The 5,530-nt window shown below is 45.7% G+C and overlaps 1 long non-coding RNA gene across 1 annotated transcript; it reads left to right on the plus strand.

Annotated features, from left to right (window-relative positions):
* Window positions 1–1,189: 1,189 nt before the first annotated feature.
* On the plus strand, window positions 1,190–4,100 carry LOC127293450 (uncharacterized). Its single transcript, XR_007845850.2, has 2 exons — window positions 1,190–3,786; window positions 3,912–4,100. It is a non-coding gene; the product is annotated as an uncharacterized lncRNA (long non-coding RNA).
* The last annotated feature ends 1,430 nt before the right edge of the window (window positions 4,101–5,530 follow it).

Consider the following 5,530-nt stretch of genomic DNA (forward strand, 5'->3'; position numbering starts at 1 on the left):
CGAATCATTCTCTATGCATCGTATACCCGCAAGTGTGCCACCCTATGGGTTCGGGAATGCACAGACATGATCGAGACACCTTTCCGATCAATAACCACTATGGGGTTCTAGAAAACCATAATGGTTCCTACGCTTTCCACGAAATATCCTTATCGCTTGAACCTCAATGTCATTTCATATTCCCTTTGTCTTATTATATATACCTTGTTTGTCCGAAACTTGATCTTAGGTATCCTCTATACCTAGTTCGGTCTCGTTGCCGCCAAACACATTCAACTCGTTACCGTGATATCACATCCCGTAACCTAGTCACATGCTTGCAAACTTCATAGATGTAATGTCACCGAGTGGGCCTAGAGTATCTATCCATCATGTGGATGGACAAATCCCGCTCTTGACACATATGCCTTGATCCATCCCTTTGGAATACTTGAGCAACACTTTATGATCACCTTGTTATGGTGTGACGGTTGATGTTGTCAAAGCAGCCAGTGATAGTGATTAGATATGGCACCATGGTCTAAGGATTAGCTTACAACATTTTTCTACTATCGCCATGCTAAACTTTGTGACTAGATCACATTGCAATACTTTATTTGGGTGTGAGTTCATCATGTCATTCATCCAACCTCGACACGACTCCATTATCAATTGATATATATATATATATATAGGACATATTCATACTACACCCGGGTGTAGTTACACCCACGTGTGTTTCTCATAATCTAGAGAGTATCTATCATACTAGAGTATATGTACATGTAGTATGAAGTATATAAGACTATTTGGGTAGTATACATACTACTTTGTAGGCAGTATGTACATTTTTTTACGTAGACTTATTTTTTACGTATACATATGCATGTATTTCGGATATATACTGCAAACTACATGCTAACTAGCATTTTTTTCACCAAACTTGTTTTGGAGTATCTTAGATATAGTGTAGGAACATACTCAAAACGATAAAGTATCGTAAATACTTCCATATGGTAGTATATTAGATATGGGTGTAACTACACCCAGGGGTAGGAAGTATTTATCCTATATATATATATATATATGGAAAATACTGGGCTACCATGGGTGGTAGCTATGCATATACATCCAGCCATTAGATCCTCTATAGGGAGCATGAAACTGCATCTAGAGAGCACATTTTATTAACAGAAGTTGCTAACGTCGTCACATCCGAAATTGCATATCCACTCCGCAACGCCACCTTCCCCACCTGCCGTAGCCATTCTTCATCCCGTCCCCAACCCCACATTCCCTATTCCCCTCCCCAACCTTCGCTCACCTCCTTCCCCCCGGCGGCTAGCCGCTGCACCGCCTCCTCCTGCACGGCAGCATGCACGGGCAGAAATCAAGGCAGCGTGCGGACCGGAGAGATGGAGGAGACGGGCGGGCGCATGGTTGTGAAGGGCTCGCGGCGGGATTAGCAGCTCATCCCCGTGGGCGGTCCACCCTGCCTCCTTGCGGCCTCCTTGCCGAGGAAACCACCACGCGCCCCCACCACGAATCCCACCACGATGACCCCCACCGTGTCCTATTTTTCTCTTTTCTTGCGTCTATTTGCGTTTTTGATTCATCCCCTTTTTTCTTACTTTTTTCCTGGTTTTCCTGGTCTTCACTTTCCCCTTTTTTCTCCGATCTTATTTCCTAGTCTGTTGCCCTCCGCGCGTCCGGGGATGCGGATGGAGAAGCTTGCGGTTGCCGACGGGGGGGGCAGTCTGCAAGGTAAGATGGACAGAGGAGCTCCCCTTTGACGCCCGCATGGAGGAGCTCCTGTTCGCTGTCGCCTTCCGTCTCACGCCCATCTCCGTCCGCAAGTGCGCTCCGCCTCACCCCATCTCTGTGTGGCGGCGCCCGTTCAGGCTGTGGCAGATTTGTTCTCCTGCCGACACAGAACTTGCTTGCGTGAGGCAGCCCGTGCTCACCCCGCTAATTGATCGATTTGGGGCTGGGAGGAAAAAATATGCAGGGTCGATGGATTTGTGATTTGACGGTTGAAGGAGGTGAGATTCTTTATTTCTTTGCTGCCCTTGCCTTGGTGATATGAACACATTCCCCTTCGGGAGAGTCGCTCGGTGTGGAGCTGGGGCTGGGTTGAGCAGCCGCATGGCAGAACCGCTTCTCTATCCAAATCCTGACTCCTCCCTAAAAAAAATCTTCACCATCCCCGCGTCCCCCTTTCTTCATCTCTCCCTCACCTGGTTCCTGCCGTTCCTGCCGATGCAAGACTGCCCCTGCCTCACAGAACGCGGGGATAAATCAAGGCGGCGTGCGGGTCGGAGAGAGGGAAGGAGGCGGGAGGGAGCATGGTTGTGGAGGCCTCGCGGCGACCGGCGAGGTCGGCTGGTGCTTGCCCTCGTCCTCCATCCGGCACAGCTATGGAGTTCCCGCACGACACCCGTTCCCCCGCACCACCGCACACACCAACTACCCCGCGAAATCAGCAGCTCATCCCCGCAGGTCATCCACTATGCCTCTTTGTGGTCCTTGCCAGGGAAAAACCACGCCACCTCCACCGCGAATCCACCAGGACTCCCACCATGCCCTTCTTTTCTCTTTCCTGCCTCTATTTGATTTTTTGATTCTTTAAGTTTCTTAATTTTTTTCCTGGTCTTAACTTGCCCTTTTCCTCTGATCTTTGTTAGCTTGTGGGGTGGCTGTGTGATTAGACAAAGGGATTTGAGGTTGGATTTCCTTGTTGCCTTCATAAGTTGGAATTGAGGTCCAATTTGTTGTACGCGATACAGTGCTGGTCCAGGCGACCCCATCCCTGCGTATATGTATCACGCACAAGAGGTCAGGGAGAGCTGGGGTCCCAGGAGAGGACTGGAGCTCCTCCCGGCCGCGCGGCGTTTCTCCCAACCGTTGTCGCGCGTGATTCCTCTCAGTGGCGCGCCATTCTCGTGCCGCCGGCCGCTCGCTCTTCCTCCCGACGTCAGACCGCCCGACTCCTGATTAGGCCCTAGGTCACGCAGCTCAATCTCCCCAGTCGTCTCCATGATTTTTGGAATTCACTCTCTTGCTTTGTGTTCTGCTCCGTCCAGATGTTTTTGTGGATTTTGTGCTAATGGTTAGTATTGATTAGCATGACAGCAAAACAGCTACGTATTTCTGTATTCTCCTCAGAAAGGAAGCAATTATTTTTGTTCAGCTTTGTTTAGCACACTGGATGTGCCTATGTGAGGGAGATCAGTTGTTCTTCTTAGATCTCTTCTATTTTTTCTCCAGGAATATAGATTTGATCTGGTCCAAACATACTGCTGAAACTTTTGGGTCGTTGACTCCGGATGCCCTCTATGGATCATTATTTGTTGAATTTCTTGCTAATCACGCGAATGGTATGTACTAATTGTGTTTCTCAATTTTACATTCCCCTTTTTTTTCTGATCTGCACCTTGCTTTTTTTTTCTGACCTTCCTCCGTTAAATTGTGGGGTTTGCTGTGTACATGGATTTTAGGTTGATGTTTCAAAATCGATCAAACAAAAAGGAAGTGGTGATGAGTTACAGTTAGATATGAAAGGGGGATTTATTTTTTGCCCCAGTTTACTTATGGCCTTTATGGTTTTCCCCTATTTAGTTTGCAATCGATTTTTTGCCCCTGTTTACCTTGATGATTTGCCCTTTCTCAGTTAATCTGAATTACTTCTCCTCCTCTGTTCTCAGCCACGGTGGCGCTTGCCACTGCATCCTCACCACCACTTATTTCCGGCCATAATCAGGTCAATCCTGGTCAGCTGAGGGCAAATGGAGACAGGGGTAGCGGCGGGTAAGCAGTAGCTGAACAAGCGGCACCACAGCGGCGACCTGATTTGGGTCATGGTGCACTGTTTGGTATTGTTATTTTGCTTGTATTCATCGATAACAGATTGTGGAATTTTCTTAATATGATAGCCTACTATCGGTATCGGCCGTATCGATTGGTGCACAGCATACACGGGGCTGCCTTTGACGGAACTGAAAGAAACACAACTCCCCTTGTTAATGGACGCGTTCCCGTGCTGGATAGAAATAAGCCAACATATTTAATAGAAACAAGCCTGTCGAGGAGGCAGCCATGCCCTGTGGATGATTATCGTTTCCTTCATGCTATCAACAATAATGCCACGGGCCTGCTGAAAACTTTGCGCCGTCTCCTACAGCGGGATAGGCTTTTCGCCGTTTGCCTAGCTGTGGAAACTTTGCGCTTCTGGAGACGATTCCAGAACTATCTCAAGGCGAAGGAGAAACGAAAACTCGAAAAGCATCCCCTCCCTGCTTATGCCACAGCAAAATGACGTCCACCACAGGCAGATGGCAGTGAAACGTCTACCTCCCCCTCGCCGGAGAATTTTTCTGAATGTAGAACAAAAACAAAAAAATGCATACGGTTATAGAACTTTTCGCCCAGATGCCTATGCGGGCTGATCCCTACCTAAGATTAACCAGAATAGATCGCCACAGGAGGCTCTGTGATGATCGTATTTTCCAATAGAATAGTTTGTGTTTCCGAGTTCTTTGGGTCAAAAAGTGATAGCAACATGCGACCAGATTCTCACACCGTACCATATGCAATGTGTGAAAAACAAACCAAAAAGACAACCTAGCTTCGGCGTGGCAGCCATGCCATATAATTTTGTCAATTTGGGAAAAAAGTCAAGCTAACATCGGCACTACACTGGTGAAAGTACACCTACACATACCTACCGTTCAGACAAGAAATTGTCATTTCCATACCAAAACAACAAGCTAGCATCGGTACGGTAGCCATGGCGCTGAAATTTTATTTTATTTCATTATGATTCAACGGTTAGTTTTTGGCAAGGAAGGTTCAAACTCACATACCATATTCTGTAACGGAGTTACATGAGAGGATGGACTCTTTTCTTTGATCTGCACCTGGAGAGAGTTGGAGCCCCACTATCCAACGGTTGCTATCCTATGCATAGCTACCACCCTTGGTAGAAAATCCGCGTCGATATATATATATATATATATATATATATATATATATATATATATATATATATATATATATATAGGTCTGCTATTCTCGAACCGGTTCGAGAATAACTATTCTCGAACCCTTTCTGAACTTCCGCGTGTTTCACAAGTGAACTTCTCGACGGAATACCAGAATTGCATATTCGTGCAGACAGTATTTTCATGTTGATTTTCAAACCGCTTATCGGAATGATGCATATAATATATCGTTGGATTCGTATAGTAATTTCACATCTTTATCTTGTTCATTATTTTTCGAAATTCTCTATTATTTAAAAATAATTTTGAATATACAAAACAATATTTTCGCGGATTTTAGCAATTCCGTGCAGTTTTTGAGGTCTAATTTCCAAAAGGTTCATCGGATTGATGCATATGATATGCCATTGGAAAGCTGTTGACTAGGCGCAACTTTTTCATATAGATCGTTTTCTCCAATTCTTTATAGTTTAAGAGCAGATTTGAAAAAGAAACATGATTCTACTTTCCAGAACACTAGAATTACATATTTATGCGGACAGTAATTTTAA

This window comes from Lolium perenne, chromosome 4 (assembly GCF_019359855.2).
Source record: "Lolium perenne isolate Kyuss_39 chromosome 4, Kyuss_2.0, whole genome shotgun sequence".
NCBI classification, from domain to species: domain Eukaryota; kingdom Viridiplantae; phylum Streptophyta; class Magnoliopsida; order Poales; family Poaceae; genus Lolium; species Lolium perenne.